Source organism: Adiantum capillus-veneris, chromosome 18 (assembly GCF_014529385.1).
Source record: "Adiantum capillus-veneris isolate H3 chromosome 18, ASM1452938v2, whole genome shotgun sequence".
NCBI classification, from domain to species: domain Eukaryota; kingdom Viridiplantae; phylum Streptophyta; class Polypodiopsida; order Polypodiales; family Pteridaceae; genus Adiantum; species Adiantum capillus-veneris.
This window is the reverse complement of record NC_140948.1, coordinates 130,177,708-130,204,901: the sequence shown is the minus strand read 5'-3', so window position 1 is coordinate 130,204,901 and position 27,194 is coordinate 130,177,708. Positions and strand designations below refer to the sequence as shown.

The window sequence follows — 27,194 nt, the reverse complement described above, 5'->3', positions numbered from 1 at the left end:
ACTCTTGGAATCATATGTGGGAGAGGGACGGGTGCCGGTCTTGGCATATGTGTGGATGATGCAGGATATGGAACATAACCGGGCATAGGTCCACTCGGATAAGGGCTAGGGAGCGGCACTCGAGGAGCATAAACAAGTGGTACAATTGGAGGTGTGGGGGCCATGTGTGCATAAGGGGCTAGAGGCACATACGGTCGAGGCCCCATATTAGGTACTGCGACACTAGGTAGTGGCACTGCGCTAACCGTAGATGTCATCGGTACATTCTCTGTCAGGCTTATCCCTGGAGTGAGCACTGTGTTTTCCTTAATAGAGGGTTCAGCTAAGTTAGGGAAGCTAAAGTTGTCGCTCAGAGGCTCAGATTGCATAGAGACCCCAGGTGAAATGACGTAAGATGGGTCCATGGGGCTCATTAGAGGAGTCTCCATTTGTGATAGAGTAGGCTGTTGAGCCTTGCTCGTATCCAGAAATCTCATGGGGCCAGTTGAGAGTATATTTACCCCTCGGTTTTGCCTTTCGGATTGAATAATGCCATGGATAACATTACATATCATTTTCTGTTGATCTTCGATGCTCGTGGCACTAGAGGTGGATTGTACAATCTCTATCCATCCTACATGGTAAGCGTGGCCAGAGTGTAGATCCGTCAACACCTCAGTGTGGAGGTCGTATGTCCAATGATCATTAATGAACAATCCTTCTAGAGTCGACGTGTTAACGGTTTCTTGTGAGGTAGAAGCAATGTTGCTCCCCGTGGTTTTACTTGTCACCAACGGTACTCTAGAGGGAACTTCTGAAGGAGGCAGCTCAACAGGGCCTTCTTGGTAAGAAGTTGGCATGATATCCACATGGACACTCTTTGGGGGTGTGGGGTCCACGTGCGATGTGAAAGGAGAGTCCACTTCCCCACCCCTTTCGTGTGCTTCATTTGCATCAGGTTCCGAGCGAGTAGCTCTACCTAATGTTTCCATGAAACGGCTAAACATACTAGTACTAGGCTGTGGAGCTTCGGGAGTTACATGGCCTTCTCTCTCAGTGTTTTGGGTAGGGTATGCTTCCATGATTTCTGAGTCGGAGGAGGAATCACTAGCGGCTATTTTAGGGTCTTGGGTGGTGCTACCTTGTGTCCCCGCTGAGGGTCTAGAGCCTATCGTGGATGGGTAATGGGTGTCCGTATGAACAGAGGCACCCTCAATATGCTCGTGTTCTAGCACCCGCCCAGAGCGTAAGTGCATGTGCTTTTGATACCCTAAGGTGTCAAAAAGCTGCTCTAGGAGGTCTTGTGACTAGTTTTTAGCGTGTTTTTTGTTTGTTTTTTTGCTAGATTTTTTAGAGCGTGTCGTGGAATGGGCCGTGTGATAGCTCGAAACGAGCGTATCGGTCAAAGGGTCGTGCCATGCTTTATAGCCCTCCGTTTGGTCACTCTATGCCCTCGGAATCCCTAAAACTGTCAATTTTCAGTAGGGAACTAGGCCCAAACTAGAAGGTCTAAGGGTGCAAGTGGGAAGAGAAGGGAGGAGAGTGGAGGACTTGTCCCACATGCTCTCATTCTCTCTTGAGGAGGTAGGGTATATATATAAGAGTGAGTCTAGTATATATCATAGGACTGAGGCCTGGGCCTGGGCCTGGGCCTGGGCTTGGGCTTGGGAAAACGATCCCGATCTAACTTTTATACAAACCCACCCGTACGTTTTTATAACTCACGTTTTTTATTTTCGAAAATTTAACCTGCCACTCACTCGCGTTTTTATTTTTTGAATTTTTTTTTTTCAGAAAAAATTTTATTTTATTTTTTTACTTTTTTTACAAGGTTTTTTTTTTTTTTGAGATATTATTTGGTGCGCGTTGACCTCACCTACCTATTTACTGTCCCACCTACCTATTGACCTGCTAATCACAGGTTCACCTAATTACTAACCTACTTAATTAACTAATTGTGCGCCTAACTGTGCCCAAACCAGAAAACACAGAAAATGCAGAAATTGAAACTTGACAGAACTGTGCAGTGAAAACACAGAAAATGAAAAAAAAGCAAGAAATGCTAACTGTGTGTAAACAGAAAAACAGAATTTTGCTAACTGTCTAACTAACACTAAATGTACGCAGCAGAAACACAGAAAATGCAAACTGTGCGCAACAGAAAAACAGAATTAACACTTGCAGAAAAAATACTCCTTCCTCTCCCTCTTCTTTCCTACTGCAAACCACTCATACAAGAAGCACAAAGTGCCTCTTGGGCTTAGTGCAGGGCTATTCCCCGGCAGCGGCGCCAAAAATGTGCGCTCCTTGCCGCACTGTCGAAGCAAGGGACTTGCCGATACACCGTGTACGAGCCGCAGACGGCTCCAAGCACACAACTAGTTAAACTAGTAAGCTCAAAGAGGGCAATGGTGTGTCACTCACCGCCTTATGCTCCTGCCGTAGAGGATTCCTCGCCGCGAAGAAGAGGGAGACGCCGCTACGCCGCGCTCAACCGCCTCGCCGCCGTCGTGCCACCGCAACGCTCGATCGCACTCTCTCTCTCTCTCTCTCTCTCTCTCTCTCTCTCTCTCTCTCTCTCTCTCTCTCTCTCTCTCTCTCTCTCTCTCTCTCTCTCTCTCTCTCACGCACACACACAAGGAGATGGTGAAGGAGAAGGTGGAGATGGAGCAAGAGCAGCTTCTATTGCACAATGAGAGAATGAGTAAAAATTAGGTTTAGTTGGCTTTTATATGAGCTCACCCCATTCACACTTGTGCGCCCATGCTTAGCCAACTAACCCTAGCATGTTCGTGTTAGAGTGCGCCTCTCATCGGCGATCACTCTACCTTTCCCTATTGGACCGACAAGCCCGGTGCCTGACTCTACTTAAATAAATAATACGGTTACAGTGTCTGTCGTAGGCGATAGGGTGTCCGTGAGCCACGAGGGTTAACAATATCCTTGGATATGAGCAACTTAAGTTACGATGATTGATTTGCTTGTGCAAATGAGATGAAAACCTTGATTAGTTTGCTTATAAGCATTGCCCAATTGAGTTAAAAGTGCATCAAGGTCAAATTGAAAATTGAATTTTTTCTCTTGAATTGGAAGCAATATCGATTAAAATTTAGCTTGATGAGAATTTAGCTTGATTATTCCATGTCATGAGAGATCTCATGCTAGGATCCGTGTAACAAAAATTGCTAAAGGAACTCACTTTTGCCCGACACATGTGACGGTTTGAGTGTGTGATTTTGCTCTAGATCCTTGTAGGATTGCACAATTGAGTATAGTCATGAGAATTGGGATGCAACTCTACGTGTATAAATGTGTAATGATTCATTTGGCCTCCCTTTTTGTGCACCACAAGGTGAGTTTTGGCTCCCTCAATCTCATTCATTGGTATGAGAGATATTGATTCTTCAAAGATAAGCACCCAATTTCTAGGTTGCGATGTATGCAAACCCCACACATAATCTCTGTGGGAATAGCCTCTTGAGAGGATTTTTCAAAAAAAAAACCCACACATACACAGGCCCACTTTGCGGGGCCAGCCAGTGTGCCACTTTTTGTGATGGCTTTATTTGGCGCTTTCACTACCAGAGCCCCAGTTTCATGGCCTACATGCTACTTCCTGGAATGCACTGTTGTGGGCCTCGAAATCCACTTGTTGGGTTCTTGATTCTCAACTTATGCATGATTAAGTCTATTTTTGGCTTATACACTCGCCACACTGCTGCCTTTGCTGCATTGGCGTCCTTAAATCAATTGGATGCTTTTGTGGCACAGCTGCCTTTACTGCATTGGCGCTCACTCCCCAACCCATTAAACACACACACACACACACACTCACACAAATCACTCTCACAATATCAATCCCCGAATCCCAATTGCTCCAAGCGGCTCACAGCTTGCACACATTGGGTCCACGGAGGTGCTAGCCATGCTTTGCTCCACTTGCAATGCTAGCTCACCCTTCTCTTGCCCACATGCCTGCACCTGCAGAGTTTCTAAATCCTGGTTATGTCAACTTGACAGATACACACACGTCCCCCGAGTCGGCTCCTACAAATCCGGGCTAGTAACATTAGACAGCCAAAACAAGGCTCACGCTCATTCGCTGCACGAAAAGTAGCAGTTGTCGTCAAGGCAAAGCGAGGTTGCTCGCATACATTTGGCAGTCCCTATTGCGTTGTTGAATCCTCTATCACGTTGCCTCAGCTCAAACACACACACGATACATGGACCGCCTGCGATGCTCTCGGCTGATTAATCATGCTCACCCACACTCCTTCCCTGCTCCTTTAGCTCCCCCTACCCACTCGCTCATCTCTGTCGCTTGCGCACGATACCGCCAGAGCGATGAAACATTAAAAAAATAAAAAACAATATGAAACAAAAGCCTATTAAAAGGATGTTCTCACCCCTCGCCCACACCTCAAACTCGTAAAAGTGCATCTTAAACAAGCTTGTGCCATGAACCCAAAAACATCATAAACAGGAAATCACACCACTCTCAAGACTTTGAGCCAAAAATAATGGGATATAGCCTCACAATTAACGCAAATGGACTACAAATGAGAATTTCAAATGATGGCAATACAAAAACAAAAAAAAAACACACAAAATTGTGTTCGGGGATTTTTTTGTTGTGCATTGTTTTGTGAGCTAATTGAGTGTGCACTTACGATGTCCGAAAGATGAACCGTTTTCATTGTCATCATGGCTAGAGGTAGCTAACATTTTGATTACTTCTTGGTAAATTTGACAAAGGAAGTCTAGCCAACTATAGATCAATTGATGGAGTTTAAATTCAAATGCTCTCTTCCTTCTACCAAACTATATGAATAGCAAGCATGTGAGCATCAATTGTATGCACGTCCATTGTGATGACTCATTAGTAGCGATACAAGGATTACATTTAATTAGAGGAATTGTGCTTGATCTTGACTTTTAAGTGCTTAGATTGATAGAAAGATTCCCTTTGCAAGAAGAAGATAATTTTTTTGTGATATGGTTGCGGATTTTGAGAGCTACCTTGAATGAAAAGTTGTGCTTGCTTTTTGACATTGCTTTAAATTTTAGTGCTTGGATTGAATGTAAAATCATTGAGCACACTAAAATTGAGCTTTGAAAGACCAAAGAGTACCATTGTGAATTTATGATTGAGCTCGATATTTTTGGTGCTTAATGTGCATGTACAAATGTTTAAAAGCACTAATCATTGAGTCTTTTCTAAAGGGTGGTGTGACATGCGTGTGTTTCCATTGATACAAGAAGGGGTCATCATTGCAATATATTGCAAAATTTGGCTAATTAGAGCCATTCCATTTCTTTGGACTAGAAGTTGTATATATGCTAGCTCATAGCTTGGTCTAAAATGTAAATGTTTTCATTTGAGCTAGTGTTTAGCCAACTTTTTGAGATTTCAATTACAAATTTGGCTATTGAGAGCCATTCATTTTCAATTCATCAAATTGAAGTCATCTCTAGCTCATAGATTGCTCTTAAATTGAAAATTTCATTTGAGCTAGTTGGGGGCTAGTTGCTAGCCAGCTTTTTGAAAAGCTTTAAATTGTAAAAATTTGGCTATCGAGAGCCACTTCATTCATTCAAAAGTTGCATTATTTTCAGCTCTTGGCTTGTTTTTTCCATATTTCATTGAGCTAGAAAAATTCAAACTTTTGAACCGTGCATGAGAGATTTTAAATTGTAAAATTTGCTTATGTAGAAGCATTTTATCTCTCATTGTTGATGTGTATGCATAAATTTGCTACTTTAGAGCATCATGTGCTTAACCAAAGGCATTTTTTTCCCTCGGGTTTTTTTCCTTTGGCAAATTCGGGTATGCAAGACCCTATCTTTAGGTTTTCATTAATGCTTTTTGTGTGCATTTGGATTTCAATAAAAGACTTTTGGAGCTTGTGTTTACACTTAGCTTCAAAAGGCTTCTTTTGCAAATAAAAAGATCAAGAGGCTTCTCTACACAAAGGGGATGCTTGCTCAAGGATGCTCAAAGAGCATGAATAGGTGTAATCTTTCCATGATTTTGCTCTTTTTATTTCTTCATTCTCTTGCTTGGCTTAAGTGGAATTTTTCTTCTAAGCTATGGTTCTTTCATGTTCGAAAGCTAGGTATCCTAAAGTTTCAACACTTTGCTTTGTGAAAATTAACTCATCAAAAAATTAGGTTTTATGTGTGCTAATCATAGGTAATTGGCATTGACCTTAGGTTAATATAGGTTCATTTCTCATTAGTCCTAGACTTTTAGTGATAGTCTTAATACTCCATTCTTTTTTAACATGACCTAGGGCTATGATTAGGCTTTAGTCCTTTAGTCCAATTTCCATTAACATCTCAAATTGGAAGCAAATAAAAATGTGCTAAAAAGTGAAACATTGAAGCAAAAAAGTGTCAAGAAAAAGTAGCAAAAATGCTACTAGACACATGAAATCAAAAATTTTATGCTATGTTGTGTCTATGTGAGGCCTAGCGCCTTATTGGCACTTGGCAGGCGAGGGAAATCACCTTGGCTTGCTTGGTCAAGGCCCTAAATCGATGCCGTGGGTTGACAGGGATTAGCCGTCGCCTTGGTAGGCTAGTAGGCTTTTGGAACACCTTCTTGAGGGTTCAAGGAGCCGAGAGTCACACCTAGACTTGCCTTGGGGTGGTAGCCTTGTGATTGTGCTTTACTTTTTTCAATGAATCACAAAAACAAAACTTCCATGAGCTTCAAAAAAGCTGTGACAATGTACTAATAGATTAGGAGCTTTTTTATAGCCCGTAGACATGATAGACTTGAATGATTTATTAAGATTGTTCACATAGTTTTTAGGCTAGTAGGTTTATGAACTTGCATTAGCTTAGGGTCATAATTGATTGCTTGTGTTTCATGCATAAAACTGAAATTTCAAGTGGTTTAATCTTCACGATAATATAGGTGTTTTTTTTGCTTTATGTTGTTTAGTTTTTTACTATGATTGACCCATCTTTTAGAAGCAAAAAATCACTTTGCATGATTGTTCATTTGTGCTTCATGTTTTATTCATTCTTGGTGGCCTTTGATGCTCATTACTTGTTCTTATGTTTTGCAGCTCAACATTTCTTCCATGGACTTGCTTTCTACCATGTCACCGTGCCTTGCTTCACCGACACACGAGAACGTGCGCCAAATTAGGAAGGGGGGAATGTTAGCAGCGGCTAACACATGCTACACCAATTATGCACCAAGTTGTGGATGTACTATAGTGCACAATATTTCCTTTTCATTGTATAGGACCTTGGGCTCATGTAGGAGTTCCAAAGTTGTATGAGTATAGGCTAGAGAGTTCAACTTTATCCCATAGTTAAAGGGTTTGAGGCCCAAAGCTATAAAAGAGCCCTATCCTTAATGAGAATTCATTCTTGGGTGAGTTCTTCTCTTTGGAGAGTGGATGATCATAAGGTTCATGGGCTTTCCATGCCCATGTAGCTCTTGATTTCTAATAATCAATTACACTTTCTTTCTTATTAGTTTTCTTTGTTTGATTATGTGGAGTGAGATTGTATTAGTGTGATGGTAGATCTCCTAATCTTTTTTTGAGTTAATCTATTTTATCCACACCATTGGCCATGGTGTGTGAGGGCTATGCCTTCCTTCTCTTCATCTATCTCTATAAGGTGTGCGGTTAGTGTGTGTGCATACATAGTTGCATTGCGGGGTTGTGCCGGCATGGACACACTAATGCGGAGTAGGTATGTTAATTGCATGCTTGTGTACCTATGTGATTAAGAGTTGTGAATAGAGTGATTGATGTGAGAGGTTAATTTCAACCACATGATTGTGTGCAAGTGATTAGTAAGTAGGAATGTGTGGTTGATTAGAGGAAGCCCTTTCCATGGCTTCTCTCTATGATGAGCAGAAGGATCCCTTGAATCCTCTATGTCTATACATCCTAGGCTCGTGATTCCATGCCCTAGCCGGGTTGTCGATCCACGATTTGACAATTTTGTGGGTTGCCATTAGGTCGTGCTAGGGAGGTTTTGTAGCATGACCTAATCGCAACCCACAAAATTATCAAATCGTGGATAGGCAACCCGGCTAGGGTATGGAAGCACGAGCCTAGGATGTATAGACATAAAGGATTCAAGGGATCCTTCTGCTCATCATAGAGAGAATCCATGTCATAATAATCAATATCTAATTCTCCTAAATGATTTTCTCATATTAAACTGATCATTCAATATCCAATCCAAACGGGGGGCCATCTGCAAAAGAGCCATGTGCAACAATGGGCTAAAAAGACCCTAAGGTTCAGCCCATTAAGACGTCCAAAATGCTAAGGTTCCAAAATTCAAAGGTTGTATCCAAAGGTCAACCCTAGGGGAAACTGGATGCTTTGTGTGTAACTAAAAAGTCTTTGCATATCCCTACATGGGAGGGGGCGAGCCCTTCTTCTAGGGGATGAGAGAGAAAGTCACACACACACACATGCTCCCTTTACACAAAGGGAATTAGGGACACATGTCAGCTCCCTAGCCCAGATGCCCACAAGGTGTGCCCAATTCCTATTGGATGGCCTTGGAGGTGGACCAATGAGAATTAGGCTAGAGTAAATCTAGTTTAATTAATTTCAAAACACTTAATAAAAGAACCAATGAGAATTAAGTTTCCTAGAAGACTATTGGACAGTCTCCCAAGGGGTCCAATGAGCATTCAAGAGCCGATTCCTATTGGCCAGGAGGCAAAGGGGTCCAATGAGAGTTTAGTTTAACTATTAAATTACCTAAAGCTCTCACAAAAGGGGAAAGGGGGACACATGTCAGAAGGCTATCACTTATGCTGCTTAATAGCCATTGGCTTGACTTGGAAAGGTCCAATGGGGAGCCTGCAAGAGCAATTAGCAAGAGGGCTCGCCCAAGAGAGAGAGGGGGCTGATTTTTGCAAGGCATTATCACACACACACTCACACAATCTCATGTGTGAAGAAAGAGAAGACTATCTCTTCCCAAGCTTTAATGGAGAGCTCATCACCTACTCCAAGCTTGTGAGATAGAAGCCTACATCAACACACTCTTGGCATGTGGATGCAAATCCAACCAAGAGCCAAGCTTCAATGCATGCTCATCTCCTCTACCAAGCTAATTACTAAGCTAAATCTATGCTAATATGAGTGATTATGTGAGGAGATGTACATCTTTCTCGTAAGATACTCCTTCTTCCTCTCAATCTACTCTCATACCCTACTAGCTCTCACCATCTTCGAAGGTGTGTGAGGTCTTGGGTCTGAGAACGGGGATAATTAAAGTTGTGTTTGCTAAGTGTTTTTCTTAGTGCATGAAGCTTTCATCTTCATTGCACTAGCTAGTCTTGAAGGAACACAAAGAATTGTATTGTACAATGTCTCTCTTGATGGGAGAAACCATAATACAATGTCTTTTGGAGGGGGGACCAGCTCCATGCAAATCCAGTCCTCAACTGTTGTCAATAGCTTAATTTCTCTCTCTTTTGAAGTATTTTTGATGCTATCTAACTAGGTGTTATGCTTTTTGTTGCTCTCTCCACCCAAGCACTCTTGTAATTCTCATTAGGAATCTATTCTAATGAAATGCCCACTATGTTCATTCTAATTTCCGCTACACATAAGTTTCTAGGCCATTAAATGTTACATTGGTATGAGAGCACAAGGTTTCTCTTTTCTTGCTCAAGAAGGGAGGTCCTCAAGCTAGCTATAAATGGTTGGTATTATTAATTGCGTGTGAGTAAGTAGAATAGGGATTTTTCATCCTTGCAGTGCGCCTGCCTTCGTGCAGCTAACGGGGCATCACCGTCGAGAGATATGGTCTTAATAGTGGAGTCCTACGGGGCTTGTTAACCACTATTGAGCTATTAGAAGCTTGACAGGAGCCGGTGCTATTTTGGTGTCGAAAGACCCTCTCTTCTATTCCTTGCAATTAATGGTATTCGAGCTGTGGGTACAGTAGCTTGAGTGCTTTTTCTAAAGGGGTAAAGAGGAGTAGCAACTAGGGCTTGAAGCGCCAAAGTACACCTAAAAAGTTTACACCTAAAAGTTGTTAGAATGGCTGACAATAGTAAAGAGAGTGAAATTAATGTTGATAACTTTGATTTTGCTCATGAGCAAGCTACTAATGATGCTTCAATGCTTGTTAACTATCTTGTTTCTAGGCTCCAACAAGCCATGGGCAATCCATCTCTCCAAAGCGAAGTGCAACGGCAGCTTTGTTCTCACAGGATTCTCCAAGCTCATCACCATGACGAGAGAACACCTAGGAAGCCTCCTTGTGAGACTACCAAAAGAGGTCTCTCTACGATTCGGGAAGAAGAAGAGAATCCATATGAAGGGCTCAAGAATTTACTTCTTCATGATGCATCTCCTTCCCAAAGGAGAACTCAAGAGCCTCCACCGAAGGAATGAGAAAGAAGCGAGTCTCCCGCCACCTCGGCAGAGATGGCTCCACGAAGACGGTGGGCTAAACGCTCTCCATCACCACCAAAGCGGAGAAGACCATCACACTCTTCTCCACGCCATATTTCAAAGAGGGATGATAAAAAGCAAGAGAAGAAAAAGGCGAGAAAGAGGACACCCTCTTCTCCATCTTCTTCATCCTCTTCCTCTTATGAAAGTGATGGTGAAGATGACAAAGATCAAGACAAGAAAAAGGCGAGAAAGAGGTCACCCTCTTCTCCACCTTCTTCAAATTCTTCACCTTCTGAAGAAAGTGATGGTGCAACCTTTGAACCATCAAAAAGAAGAGGCCATAGGAAATCCTATGCCGCATGGAAGAGGTCGTCCAAGCTGAAGAAATTCAAAGAGGGAGGGAAGAGCATCTCTTTCCTTACCTATGATGGTACCTTTGGTGCTACGGACAAAGTCTTGGCCTTTATCCAGCAATTTGATGCGGCGTTTGGAGATGAGGGCTTCACGGAGTCCTCCAAGCTACGCCATGTAGCTATGCACTTTCAAAAGTCCGCCAGGCAATGGTGGTCTAGCCTATGAGCCAACGATGAAGCTTCACGAACATGGAAAGCTCTAAGAGCTTTCATTATGAAGCAGTTTTTGGCCACCGATGCCAAAGACAAAGTACTCACCGAATGGCGAAGCTTAAAGCTCTCTCCCTATGAATCCATCCACAAATATGTAGACAAGTTTTGGGACCTACAACTCAAAGCCACTATCTTCAAAAAGTTGGATTTTGGAGAGCAAAAGCAACAATTTTGTGCGGGCTTAATCGAAGAAATGGCGGAGTATGTCAACTCCCAAAGGCCACGTACCATATCGGCGGTAATACACCATACTATGGTGGCCTCTCGAATCAATTTCCAAACGGGGGCTAAAAGAAATAACAAGCCCCCGAAAAACAAGGGTTCCATTGAGCCTAAGGGGAAGGACAATGTCCAAAAGTCTCCTAAGGGCAACTCCAACAAAGCTAAAGAGAAAGGAGTTTACAAAGGTAAGAACAAACTCTCTCCTGAAGAGCTTGAGTGTTATCGCAAGGATAACCGGTGTTTCAAGTGCGGCGAACAAGGGCATGCGTACCGCGCTTGTCCCCAAAAGAACAACCGCCAAGATCCTCCTAGAGCTTCCTTGGTTGAAATCCAAGAGGAGGAGACTCACCAAACTCACCACAAAGGATATCCTCTATGCCATGCTTGGGGAAAGTTAAGAGAACATGATGCTTTTATTCTCTTTGAACCTGGTTCTACTCACAATTTTATATCTATGGAGTTAGCCACCAAGCTAGGCATACAATCCTACGAGATGGGAGATGTCCTACCAGCAGACAGTGCCTTCAAGGGGCAAAAAGCTTCAGTCACTCCCTTAATCGGGAAATTGAGGCTTCATGTCCAAGGCTTTGTGGACAAAGAGGACTTCTTTATTTCTCCTCTCAAGCATGAGGATGTAATCCTAGGGGCACCATGGTTTTTTGACCGCCTGGCTGCCGATATTAAATTTCGTGAAAGGAGAATCTTCTTTAAGTTCAGGGAAAAAGACATGTATATAGATGCTAAGGAAATGGGTAACACTATCGCCATTGTACATACACCAGCTTTCAACAAGTCAATAAAGAGCTCTATTTCCGTGTACATGATTTTTGTTAAAGATTCTCAAAAAGAACCCAATGCTTTAGCAAAGGAAAATAAAAGTAACCAAAAGGAATTAGAGTTATCCAATTTTCTCAAGGGGTTTCAAGATGTTATTATTGACGACATCCCTTGTGAGCTACCTCCTAAACGAGGTAATGATGACCATGCAATTGAACTTCTTCCAGGAAGTTCACCGCCTAACAAACCTCCTTATAGAGTTTCTCAAGCTCAACAAGAGGAGATTATGCGGCAAGTGCATGGGTTAGTTGAGAAGGGCATGGTTAGGCCTAGCTCATCTCCATTTTGCTCACCTGTGCTATTAGTGCAAAAGAAAGACGGCACATATCGTATGTGTGTCGACTACAGAGCACTAAATAGGATCACTATCAAGAATAGGTTTCCCATTCCACGGGTAGAAGACCTATTTGATAAGCTACAAGGATCGACCTACTTCAGTAGGATTGACCTAAAAAGTGGCTATCATCAAATAAGGATAGTTGATCAAGACATTGTAAAGACTGCATTTCGCACAACATTTGGTCTTTACGAATACATTGTCATGCCTTTTGGCTTGACCAATGCACTAGCCACATTCAACCGCTTGATGGAGAAGCTGTTCAGGCCTCATCGAACCTTCACTGGAGTGTTCTTTGATGATATTATCATCTACTCTAATTCATTAGATGAACACAAGCAACACCTCCAGGTAATATTTCAAGTTTTAAGAGAGAATAAACTTTATGTTAATCGAAAGAAAAGTGAATTTTTCTTGCAAGAGATTCAGTATTTAGGTCACATTATCTCTCAAGATGGCATCAAAATGGATCCATCAAAATTAGAGGTAATAAAGGATGGCCTAAACCAAGGAATCTTCATGAACTAAGAAGCTTTATAGGTATGTGTGCATACTATAGACGCTTCATAGAAAAGTTCTCACAAATTGCGGGACCATTAGATGACCTAACAAAGAAAAGCGTTAGGTATACATGGTCTGCTAAGGAGAACAATGCTTTCAAAAAGCTTAAAGAAAAGCTTATCTCTCAACCTGTGCTTACACTACCGGATCTCTCAAAACCATTTGCGGTCCAATGTGATGCTTGTGGTGATTGCCTTGGAGATGTTTTGCTCCAAGAAGGGCATGCCATAGGCTATGAGAGTCGAAGGCTCGACCCTGTTGAGCAAGCTCTAGGCATATATGACAAGGAACTCCTTACAGTTCTACATGCCTTAGACGCATGGAAGCACTATTTATTGGGGACTCCTTTCATTCTGCGAACGGATCACCAAAGTCTTAAGTACTTCATGACGCAGACCAAGCTCTCCGACAAACAAATGAGATGGGCAAATTTCCTTTCACAATTTTATTTTCATATTGCTCACATTGCTGGCAAGCATAATCAAGTTGCTGATGCACTCTCAAGACGGCCGAGAGTGAATGCAGTTTCCATAGCAACTCACAATGATCTATCTTCAATGATAGATGAGTACGCTATTGATCCCGATTTTAGAGATGTGATTTCATCCCTTGCATTAGGGAAGAAAGAAGAACCATTTACTTTACAACCATAGAGAAGACATTGTCCTTCCCCTTAGGCTCATTGGAACCCTTGTTTTCCGGGGGCTTGTTATTTCTTTTAGCCTCCGTTTGGAAATTGATTTGAGAGGCCACCATAGTATGGTGTATTACCGCCGATATGGTACGTGGCTTTTGGGAGTTGACATACTCCGCCATTTCTTTGGTTAAGCCCGCACAAAATTGTTGCTTTTGCTCTCCAAAATCCAACTTTTTGAAGACAGTGTCTTTGAGTTGTAGGTCCCAAAACTTGTCTACATATTTGTGGATGGATTCATAGGGAGAGAGCTTTAAGCTTCGCCATTCGGTGAGTACTTTGTCTTTGGCATCGGTGGCCCAAAACTGCTTCATAATGGAATCTCTTAAAGCTTTCCATGTTCATGGAGCTTCACCGTTGGCTCATAGGCTAGACCACCATTGCCTGGCGGACTTTTGAAAGTGCATAGCTACATGGCGTAGCTTGGAGGACTCCGTGAAGCCCTCATCTCCAAACGCCGCATCAAATTGCTAGATAAAGGCCAAGACTTTGTCCGTAGCACCAAAGGTACCATCATAGGTAAGGAAAGAGATGCTCTTCCCTCCCTCTTTGAATTTCTTCAGCTTGGACGACCTCTTCCATGCGGCATAGGATTTCCTATGGCCTCTTCTTTTTGATGGTTCAAAGGTTGCACCATCACTTTCTTCAAAAGGTGAAGAATTTGAAGAAGGTGGAGAAGAGGGTGACCTCTTTCTCGCCTTTTTCTTGTCTTGATCTTTGTCATCTTCACCGTCACTTTCATAAGAGGAAAAGGATGAAGAAGATGGAGAAGAGGGTGTCCTCTCTCTCGCCTTTTTCTTCTCTTGCTTTTTATCATCCCTTTTTGAATTATGGCGTGGAGAAGAGTGTGATGGTCTTCTCCGCTTTGGTGGTGATGGAGAGCGTTTAGCCCGCCGTCTTCATGGAGCCATCTCCGTCGAGGTGGCGGGAGACTCGCTTCTTTCTCATTCCTTCGGTGGAGGCTCTTGAGTTCTCCTTTGGGAAGGAGATGCGTCATCAAGAAGTAAATTCTTGAGCCCTTCATATGGATTCTCTTCTTCTTCCCGAATCGGAGAGAGACCTCTTTTGGTAGTCTCACAAGGAGGCTTCCTAGCTGTTCTCTCGTCATGGTGATGAGCTTGGAGAATCCCGTGAGCACAAAGCTGCCGTTGCACTTCGCTTTGGAGAGATGGATTGCCCATGGCTTGTTGAAGCCTAGAAATAAGATAGTTAACAAGCATTGAAGCATCATTAGTAGCTTGCTCATGAGCAAAATCAAAGTTATCAACATTAATTTCACTCTCTTTACTATTGTCAGCCATTCTAACAACTTTTAGGTGTAAACTTTTTAGGTGTATTTTGGCACTTCAAGCCCTAGTTGCTACTCCTCTTTACCCCTTTAGACAAAGCACTCAAGCTACTGTACACGCGGCTCGAATACCATTAATTGCAAGGAATAGAAGGAGGGTCTTTCGACACCAAAACAGCACTGGCTCCTGTCAAGCTTCTAATAGCTCAATAGTGGTTAAGCTGTAGGCAAGCCCCGTAGGACTCCACTATTAAGACCATAGCTCTCGATGGTGATGCCCCATTAACTGCACAAAGGCAGGCGCACTGCAAGGCTGAAAAATCCCTATTCTACTTACTCACAGGCAATTAATAATACCAACAATTTGTAGCTAGCTTGAGGACCTCCCTTCTTGAGCAAGAAAAGAGAAACCTTGTGCTCTGATACCAATGTAACATTGAATGGCCTAATAACTTGTGTGTAGCGGAAATGAGTATGAACATAGTGGGCATTTCATTAGAGTAGATTCCTAATGAGAATTACAAGAGTGCTTGGGTAGAGAGAGCAACAAAAAGCATAACACCTAGTTAGATAGCATCGACAATACTTTCAAAAGAGAGAGAAATTAAGCTAATGACAACAGTTGAGGACCGGATTTGCATGGAGCCGGTCCCCCCTCCAAAAGGCTTTGTATTATGGTTTCTCCCATCAAGAGAGACATTGTACAATACAATTCTTTGTGTTCCTTCAAGACTAGCTAGTGCAATGAAGATAAAAGCTTCATGCACTAAGAAAAACACTTAGCAAACACAACTTGAATTATCCCCGTTCTCATACCCAAGACCTCACACACCTTCGAAGATGGTGAGAGCTAGCAGGTATGAGAATAGATTGAGAGGAAGAAGGAGTATCTTACGAGAAAGATGTACATCTCCTCACATAATCACTCATATTAGCATAGCTTAGCTTAGTAATTAGCTTGGTAGAGGAGATGAGCATGCATTGAAGCTTGGCTCTTGGTTGGATTTGCATCCACATGCCAAGAGAGTGTTGATGTCGGCTTCTATCTCACAAGCTTGGAGTAGGTGATGAGTTCTCCATTAAAGCTTGGGAAGAGATAGTCTTCTCTTTCTTCACACATGAGCTTGTGTGAGTATGTGTGTGATAATGCCTTGCAAAAATCAGCCCCCTCTCTCTCTTGGGCGAGCCGTCTTGCTAAATGCTCTTGCTCTCATCCCATTGGACCTCCCCAGGGCTAACCTATCACCATTAAGCTGCATAAGTGATAGCCTTTTGACATGTGTCCCCATTTCCTCTTTTGTGAGAGCTTTAGGTTAATTAATAATTCAATTAAACTCTCATTGGACCCCTTTGCCTCCTGGCCAATAGGAATCAAGCAAGCCATTGGGCTCCTGAAGGCTCATTGGACCCCTTGGGAGACTGCCCAATAGTCATCTAGGAGACTTAATTCTCATTGGTTCTTTTATTAAGTGTTTTTTAAATTAATTAAACTAGATTTACTCTAGTTTAAATTTCATTGGTCCACCTCCAAGGCAATCCAATAGGAATTGGGCACACCTTGTGGGCATCTGGGCTAGGGAGCTGACATGTGTCCCTAATTCCCTTTGTGTAAAGGGAGCCTATGTGTGTGTGTGTGTGTGTGTGTGTGTGTGTGTGTGTGTGTGTGTGTGTGTGTGTGTGTGTGTGTGTGTGTGTGTGTGTGTGTGTGTGACTTTCTCTCTCATCCCCTAGAAGAAGGGCTCGGCCCCTCCCATGTAGGGATTGCAAAGACTTTTTTTGGTACACACAAAGCATCCAATTTCCCCTAGGGTTGACCCTTGGACACAACCTTTGAATTTTGGAACCTTAGCATTTTGGAAGTCTTAATGGGCTGAACCTTTGGGTCTTTTTAGCCCATTGTTGCACATGGCTCTTTTGCAGATGGCCCCCCCTTTGGATCCCTATTTTCCCTCCTTTGAATCCCTATTGTGGCCAGTCTGCTAGCTTAACCAATATTCTAGCTTTTTCTCCCCTGGCACTTCCCCACATTAAATGATCAGTTTAATATGAGAAAATCATTTAGGAGAATTCGTTATTGATTATTATGAAATTAGGTATACATGGTCTGCTAAGGAGAACAATGCTTTCGAAAAGCTTAAAGAAAAGCTTATCTCACAACCTATGCTTACACTACCGGATCTCTCAAAACCATTTGCGGTCCAATGTGATGCTTGTGGTGATTGCCTTGGAGTTGTTTTGCTCCAAGAAGGGCACGCCATAGGCTATGAGAGTCGAAGGCTCGACCCTATTGAGCAAGCTCTAGGCATATATGAAAAGGAACTCCTTGCAGTTCTACATGCCTTAGACTCATGGAAGCACTATTTATTGGGGACTCCTTTCATTCTGCGAACGGATCACCAAAGTCTTAAGTACTTCATGACGCAGACCAAGCTCTCCGACAAACAAATGAGGTGGGCAAATTTCCTTTCGCAATTTCATTTTCATATTGCTCACATTGATGGCAAGCATAATCAAGTAGCTGATGCACTCTCAAGACGGCCGAGAGTGAATGCGGTTTCCAAGTACCATGTCTTGCCAATGTCCATAGTGTTGGATAGAGATCCTTGAATGACGAGTAATTTATGGAAGGGTCTCTTTGAGAATTTATGGAAGGGCCTCTTCGATCTATCATCCACAAACGGATGGCCAAAGTGAAATAGCTAACCTAACCATTCTCGATCTACTAAAAGCCTATGTAACAGAAGTAGATCAAAGATCCCAATGGGAGAAGTACTTACCCTTAGTGGAGTATGCTTACAATAACACTGTACATACTTCCACGGAAAAGCACCTTTTGAGGTAATTGAGGGAAGATCAAAAAGTCCCTTGCTACTTAAGGTACATGGGAAGATCTTCGCTGCAGATGAGTATAGCCGAGACCTACAAGAATCTTTTCAAAAGATTAAGGATGCTATCTCTATCTCACAGCAAAGCCAAAAGGCTGCTTTTGACAAGCACAGAAGAGCCCAAGCCTTTAAAGAAAATGATTGGGTCTTGTTAAAGTTTCCCAAGGCTCGATTAAGGCACACGACGGGCAAGAATCCTACGGGCCACCAAAAGTACTATGCTAAATTAGCAAAAAGGTACTATGGTCCCTTCCAGATTCTTAGGCCAATCAATGAGATGGCCTATCAACTCAAGTTTCCCAATCATTGGCTCATACACAATGCTTTCCATGTGAGCCTATTAAAGCCTTACAAAGGAGAGCCACCTCAAGAACCAACTATTGAAGACCCACCGAAGATCGAGGACCAAGAGGAGGTGCTGCAGCCCGAGTCCATTCTCCGACATGAAGACAAGGTATTAAGAGGCAGTAAGATTATCCAACGATATCTTATTAAGTTTAAGAATTATCCTTTTGAAGATGCTAGATGGATGCAAGGCATACAATTAAAGGATAACCTAAACCTTGTCAATGCTTACAATGCTTCCCAAGAGTAAGAAAATGTACAAAATGTTAAAAATGAACAAAGTTTTTTTTGTCTTATAAGACTCTCTTTTTCTTTATTGTGCACAAAAATGAAGTAGTATGCATGCTTAGATCAAGTTTGCGGAGACGACGTCTCCCAAACACCAAGTAGAGCTTGTCACTCTACTATGGAAGACTAATAGGACTAATTTGCAGACATGCTTGCGGTAGCCTCAGGCTCTCAAGCGCCAAATGGACTAGTCATCCATTGTGGAATGATGTGGTAGGGTAACATAGGGATCCTCTACCCGCTAAGAAAAGGACTCATGAATATGCTTTATCTTCTCTACACCATAGTCGAGGACGACTATGATTTCAAGAGAGAGGTAATGTCATAATAATCAATATCTAATTCTCCTAAATGATTTTCTCATATTAAACTGATCATTTAATTTGGGGAAGTGCCAGGGGAGAAAAAGCTAGAATATTGGTTAAGCTAGCAGACCGGCCACAGTAGGGATCCAAAGGAGGGAAAATAGGGATCCAAACGGGGGACCATCTGCAAAAGAGCCATGTGCAACAATGGGCTAAAAAGACCCTAAGGTTCAGCCCATTAAGACTTCCAAAATGCTAAGGTTCCAAAATTCAAAGGTTGTGTCCAAAGGTCAACCCTAGGGGAAATTTGATGCTTTGTGTGTAACTAAAAAGTCTTTGCATATCCCTACATGGGATTCTAGGGGATGAGAGAGAAAGTCACACACACACACACAGGCTCCCTTTACACAAAGGGAATTAGGGACACATGTCAGCTCCCTAGCCCAGATGCCCACAAGGTGTGACCAATTCCTATTGGATGGCCTTGGAGGTGGACAATGAGAATTATGCTAGAGTAAATCTAGTTTAATTAATTTAAAAACACTTAATAAAAGAACCAATGAGAATTAAGTCTCCTAGAAGACTATTGGACAGTCTCCCAAGGGGTCCAATGAGCATTCAGGAGCCCAATGGCTTGCCTGATTCCTATTGGCTAGGAGGCAAAGTGGTCCAATGAGAGTTTAGTTTAATTATTAAATTACCTAAATCTCTCACAAAAGGGGAAAGGGGGACACATGTCAGAAGGCTAACACTTATGCTGCTTAATAGCCATTGGCTTGACTTGGAAAGGTCCAATGGGGAGCCTGCAAGAGCAATTAGCAAGAGGGCTCGCCCAAGAGAGAGAGGGGGCTGATTTTTGCAAGGCATTATCACACACACACTCACACAATCTCATGTGTGAAGAAAGAGAAGACTATCTCTTCCCAAGCTTTAATGGAGAGCTCATCACCTACTCCAAGCTTGTGAGATAGAAGCCTACATCAACACACTCTTGGCATGTGGATGCAAATCCAACCAAGAGCCAAGCTTCAATGCATGCTCATCTCCTCTACCAAGCTAATTATTAAGCTAAAGCTATGTTAATATGAGTGATTATGTGAGGAGATGTACATCTTTCTCGTAAGATACTCCTTCTTCCTCTCAATCTACTCTCATACCCTACTAGCTCTCACCATCTTTGAAGGTGTGTGAGGTCTTGGGTCTGAGAACGGGGATAATTAAAGTTGTGTTTGCTAAGTGTTTTTCTTAGTGCATGAAGCTTTCATCTTCATTGCACTAGCTAGTCTTGAAGGAACACAAAGAATTGTATTGTACAATGTCTCTCTTGATGGGAGAAACCATAATACAAAGCCTTTTGGAGGGGGGACCGGCTCCATGCAAATCCGGTCCTCAACTGTTGTCAATAGCTTAATTTCTCTCTCTTTTGAAGTATTGTTGATGCTATCTAACTAGGTGTTATGCTTTTTGTTGCTCTCTCCACCCAAGCACTCTTGTAATTCTCATTAGGAATCTATTCTAATGAAATGCCCACTATGTTCATGCTAATTTCCGCTACACATAAGTTTCTAGGCCATTAAATGTTACAAGCCATGGGAAGGGCTTCCTCTAATCAACCACACATTCCTACTTACTAATTACTTGCACACAATCATGTGGTTGAAATTAACCTCTCACATCAATTACTCTATTCACAACTCTTAATCACACAACTACACAAGCATGCAATTAACATACTTACTCCACATTAGTGTGTCCATTCCGGCACAACCCCTCAATGAGACTACGTATGCACACACACTAACCGCACACCTTGTAGAGAGAGATGAAGAGAAGGAAGGCATAGCCCTTACACACCATGTCCAATGGTGTGGATATAATAGATTAACTCAAAAAAGAGGATTAGGATATCTTCCATCACACTAATACAATCTCACTCCACATAATCAAACAAAGAAGACTAATAAGAAAGAAAGTGTAATTGATTATTGGAAATCAAGAGCTACATGGGCATGAAAAGCCCATGAGCCTCATGACCATCCACTCTACAAAGAGGAGAACTCACCCAAGAATGACTTCTCATTAAGCATAGGGCTCTTTTATAGCTTTGGGCCTCAAACCCTTCAGCTATGGGATAAAGTTGAGCTCTCTAGCCTAAACTCATACAACTTTGGAACTCCTACATGAGCTCAAGGCCCTATATAATGAAAAGGAAATATTGTGCACTATAGCACATCCACAGCTTGGTGCATAATTGGCATAGCCTATGTTAGCCGCTGCTAACACGAGGATAACCGTTGTTTCAACAAGTGTGACGAGCAAGGGCATGCGTATCGTGCTTGTCCCCAAAAGAACACCCACCATGAACCTCCTAGAGCTACCTTGGTCGAAATCCAAGAGGAGGAAATTCAACACAAAGGATCTCCTCTATGCCATGCTTGGGGAAAGGTAAGAGAACATGATGCTTTTAATCTCTTTGACCCTGGTTCTACTCACAATTTTATACCATAAAGTTCGCCACCAAGCTAGGCATACAAGCCTACGAGATGGGAGATGTCCTACCCGCCGCTGAGGGTGCTTTCAAGGGGCAAGAAGCTTCAGTCACTCCCTTAATTGGGAAATTGAGGCTCCATGTCCAAAGCAATGTGGACAAAGAGGACTTCTTTATCTCTCCTCTCAAGCATGAGGATGTAATCCTAGGGGCACCGTGGTTTGATCGCATGGCTGCCAATGTTAAATTCCCTGAAAGGAGAATCTCCTTTAAGTTCAGGGAAAAAGATATGTATATAGCTGCTAAGGAAATGGGTAACACCATACCCATTGTACATACACAAGCTTTCAATAAGTCAATAAAGAGCTCTATTTTCGTGTACATGATTTTTGTCAAAGACTCTCAAAATGAACCTAATGTTTTAGCAAAAGAAAATATACACAATCAAAAGGAACTAGAGTTATCCAATTTTCTCAAGGGGTTTCAAGATGTCTTTATTGATGACATCCCTTGTGAGCTACCTCCTAAACGAAGCAATGATGACCATGCAATTGAACTTCTTCCAGGAAGTTCACCGCCTAACAAACCTCCTTATAGAGTTTCTCAAGCTCAACAAGAGGAGATTATGCGGCAAGTGCATGAGTTAGTTGGGAAGGGCATGGTTAGGCCTAGCTCATCTCCATTTTGTTCTCCTGTGCTACTAGTGCAAAAGAAAGATAACACATATCGTATGTGTGTTGACTATAGAGCACTAAGTAGGATCACTATCAAGAATAGGTTTCCCGTTCTACGGGTAGAAGAACTATTTGATAAGATACAAGGGTCCACCTACTTCAGTAGGATTGACCTAAAAAGTAGCTATCATCAGATAAGGATAGTTGATCAAGACATTGTAAAGACCACATTTCGCACTACGTTTGGTCTTTACGAATACATTGTCATGCCTTTGGCTTGACCAATGCACCAACCACATTCAACCGCTTGATGGAGAAGCTATTCAAGCCTCACCGAACCTTTACTGGAGTGTTCTTTGATGATGTCATCATCTACTCTAATTCATTAGACGAACACAAGAAACACCTCCAGGTAATATTTCAAGTTCTAAGAGAGAATAAACTTTATGTTAATCGAAAGAAAAGTGAATTTTTCTTACAAGAGATTCAGTATTTAGGTCACATTATCTCTCAAGATGGCATCCAAATGGATCCATCAAAATTAGAGGTAATAAAAGGATGGACTAAACCAAGGTATCTTCATTAGCCAAGAAGCTTTATAGGTATGTGTGCATACTATAGACGCTTCATAGAAAAGTTTCACTAATAGCAGGACCATTACATGACCTAACAAAGAAAAACGTTAAGTACACATGGTCTGCCAAGGAGAACAATGCTTTCGAAAAGCTTAAAGAAAAGCTTATCTCTCAACCTGTGCTTACACTACCAGATCTCTCAAAGCCATTAAGGTCCAATGTGATGCTTGTGGTGATTGCCGTGGAGCTGTTTTGCTCCAAGAAGGGCACGCCATAGGCTATGAAAGTCAAAGGCTCGACCCTGTTGAGCAAGCTCTAGGCATATATGAAAAGGAACTCCTCGCAGTTCTACATGCCTTAGACTCATGGACGCACTATTTATTGGGGACTCCTTTCATTCTGCAAACTGATCACCAAAGTCTTAAGTACTTCATGACGCACACCAAGCTCTATGACAAACAAATGAGGTGGGAAAACTTTCTTTCGCAATTTCATATTTATATTGCTCACATTGCTGGCAAATCAAGTAGCCAATGCACTCTCAAGACGATCGAGAGTGAATGCGATTTCCATAGCAACTCACAATGATCTATCTTCTATGATAGATGCGTATGCTACTGATCCCGATTTTAGAGATGTGATTTCAGCCCTTGCACTAGGGAAGAAAGAGGAACCATTTACTTCACAAGATGGTTATTTTCTCTATGGCAATAGACTTTGCGTTACTAACTTGCTCCTTGAGAAAGTAATGTATGAATCTCATGCTCCTCCTTATGCAGGGCATAGAGGGATTCAGTCTACCCTAAAGGAAATAGAAACATATTTCTATTGGCCTACCATGAAAGCAAACATACAAGAGTATGTTTCTAAATGTGTGGTATGCCAAAAGACGAAGTTTGATAGAGGGAAGCAACCTGGATTGCTTCAACCTTTGCCAATCCCTAATTCACCATGGAAGAGCATATCCATGGATTTTATCTTTGGATTGCCTAAGTCTATCCATGGGAATACGGGAATATGGACGATAGTAGACAGGTTCAGTAAACAAACTCATTTTATACCTGTCAAAAAGACTATCAAAGCCCATCAAATGGCAACCCTCTTCATTTCACAAATCTTCAAGTACCATGGCTTGCCAATGTCCATAGTGTCAAATAGAGATCCTAGAATGACCAGTAATTTCTGGAAGGGTCTCTTTGAGAATTTAGGAACAAGGCTAAATTTCTCTTTGGCCTATCACCCGCAAACGGATGGCCAAAGTGAAATAGCTAACTTAACAATTCTCGATCTACTAAAAGCCTATGTAACGGAAGTAGATCAAAGATCCCAATCGGAGAAGTACTTACCCTTAATGGAGTATGCCTACAATAACACTGTACATACTTCCACGGGAAAATCACCTTTTGAGGTTATAGAGGGAAGATCAAAAAGTCCCTTGCTACTTCAGGTACACGGGAAGATCTTCGCTGCAGATGAGTATAGCCGAGACCTACAAGAATCTTTTCAAAAGATTAAGGATGCTATCTCTATCTCACAGCAAAGGCAAAAGGCTGCTGCTGACAAGCACAGAAGAGCCCAAGCCTTTAAAGAAAATGATTGAGTCTTATTAAAATTTCCCAAGGCTCGATTAAGGCACACGCGACAGGCAAGAATCCCTAAAGTACTGTGCTAAGTTAGCAAAAAGGTACTATGGTCCCTTCCAGATTCTTAGGCGAATCAATGAGATGGCCTATCAACTCAAGTTGCCCAACCATTGGCTCATACACAATGCTTTTCATGTGAGCCTATTAAAGCCTTACAAAGGAGAGCCACCTCAAGAACCTACTATTGAAGACCCACCGGAGAGGACCAAGAAGAGGTGCTGCAGCCCGAGTCCATTCTTTGACATGAAGACAAGGTACTAAGAGGCGGTAAGACTATCCGACGATATCTTATTAAGTTTAAGAATTATCCTTTTGAAGATGCTAGATGGATGCAAGGCATACAATTAAAGGATAACCTAAACCTTGTCAATGCTTACAATGCTTCCCTAGAGTAAGCCAATGTACAAATGTTAAAAATGAACAAAGTCTTTTTTTGTCTTATAAGACTCTCTTTTTCTTTATTGTGCACAAAAATGAAGTGGTATGCATACTTAGATCAAGTTTGTGGAGACGACGTCTCCCAAACACGAAGTAGAGTTTGTCACTCTACTATGGAAGATTGATAGGACTAATGTGCAGACATGCTTGCGGCAGCTTAAGCTCTCAAGCGCCAACTTGACTAGTCATCCATTCTGGAACGATGTCGTAGGGTAACATTGGGATCCTCTACCCGCTACAAAAAGGACTAATGATATGCTTTATCTTCTCTACACCATAGTCGAGGACGACTATGATTTCAAGAGAGAGGTAATGTCATAAAAACTAATATCTAATTCTCCTAAATGATTTTCTCATGTTAAACTGATCATTTAATATGGGGAAGTGACAGGGGAGAAAAAGCTAGAATATTGGTTAAGCTGACAGACCAGCCACAATAGGGATCCAAAGGAGGGAAAATAGGGATCCAAAGGGGCCATCTGCAAAAGAGAAATGTGCAACAATGGGCTAAAAAGACCCTAAGGTTCAACCCATTATGACTTCCAAAATGCCAAGGTTCCAAAATTCAAAGGTTGTGTCCAAAGGTCAAACATTAGGGAAATTAGATGCTTTGTGTGTCTCCCAAAAGTCTTCATGCATCCCTACATGTGAGGGGGCGAGCCCTAGTTGTAGGAGATGAGAGAGAAACTCTTACACACACACACACACACACACACACACACAAGCTCCCTTTACACAAAGGGAATGAGGGACACATGTCAGCTCCCTAGCCTAGATGCCCACAAGGTGTACTCAAATCTTATTGGATGACCTTGGAGGTGGACCAATGAGAATTAGGCTAGAGTAAATCTAGTTTAATCAATTTTAAAACACTTAATAAAAGAACCAATAAGAACTAAGCTATCTAGAAGACTATTGGACAGTCTCCCAAGGGGTCCAATGAGCATTCGGCAGCCCAATGTCTTGCTTGATTCCTATTGGCTAGGAGGCAAAAGGGTCCAATGAGAGTTTAGTTGCATTTATCAATTACCTAAAGCTCTCACAAAAGGGGAAAGGGGGACACATGTCAAAAGGCTATCACTTATGCTGCTTAATTTCCATTGGCTAGGCCTAGGGAGGTCCAATAGGGCTGTAGCATGAGCAATTAGCAAGGGGGGTCAAGCAAGAGAAGAGGGGGCTGGTTTTCTCAAGGCATTATTCACTTGCACACTCACACAATCAATGTGTGAAGCAAGAAGACTCTCTCTCTCTCCTTCTCAAGCCATAATGGAAAGCTTACCGCCTACTCCAAGCTTGTGAGAAGGGAGGCCTACACCAACAACTCTTGGCTTTGTGATGCAAATCCAACCAAGAGCCAAGCTTCAATGCATGCTCATCTCCTCTACCATGCTAATTACTAAGCTAAGCTATGCTAATATGAGTGATTATGTGAGGAGATGTATATCTTTCTCGTAAGAATACTCCTTCTTCCTCTCAATCTGCTCTCATACCCCACTAGCTCTCACCATCTTCGAAGGTGTGTGAGGTTTTGGGTCTGAGACCGTGAGGGAATTGATGTTGTGTTTAAGAAGTGTTGTGCTTAGTGCTTGAAGTTTCCACCTTCATAGCACTAGCTAGTCTTGAAGGAACACAAAGAATTGTATTGTAAAATGTCTCTCTTGATGGGAGAAACCATAATACAATGCCTTTTGGAGGGGGGACCGGCTCCATGCAAAACCGGTCCTCAATTGTTGTCAATTGCTTAATTTCTCTCTCTTTTGAAGTATTGTTCATGCTACCTAACTAGGTGTTATGCTTTTTGTTTCTCTCTCCACCCAAGCACTCTTGTTATTCTCATTAGGCATCTATTCTAATGAAATGCTCACTATGTTCATGCTATTTTCCGCTACACACAAGTTACTAGGCCATTAAATGTTACACATTGTGACAGCTTATGGTTTGAATTCCTTGACTCAAGACTACATGAGGACAAGACAAAGGCCCTAAACTACTTTGGTTCCATCGATGCCAGTCAATATCTTTTTGTCTTCTTGCCCTTAGTGAACAAGTATGTGCGGTTATATATGTGGATCTAGACATGTTTGTGGATGTTCACACTAACTATTTTATTCTCATGTAGGGACCACTGGGTACTCTTTGTGTTGTATAACAATTCAATCAAACGGATTAACAGGATCCCTTGGGAGTCGCACGGTCTCATGTACTTCAACTCTTTGAAGAAAGCATGCCCCAATTCTTACCTACCTCAAGTGCATAGGTATACTAATAGGTTTGTGATTGTATACACTCAATCTTCTTTTTATGAACTTATTATGAGAACCATTATGATCTGCATAAGGGCTCTACGATTCATGTCAGCCAATTGCTCTGAAGAGTCCTTGAAAGCATTCATGGAAAGCCCCAGGTCTTTCCTCAACACCATCGAACATCCATAGGTACGGGTATTCCATGAATTCAATCATTTTGAAATAATTTTTATGCAACAAGTTTGCTTGTTCATGCTTGTGCAGGTTCCTTTGCAACCCAATGCTCGTGATTGTGGGTTTTATGTGATGTTGTATATGAAGAAACTCATTGAGGGTGCATATGGAAAACACTCAAGTAGTTGG

General features: G+C 42.1%; 1 pseudogene; it reads left to right on the top strand.

The window, feature by feature from the left end:
* Nucleotides 1-27,194, top strand: part of LOC147436406 (uncharacterized) — a 44,566-nt pseudogene that overhangs the window by 17,132 nt on the left and 240 nt on the right.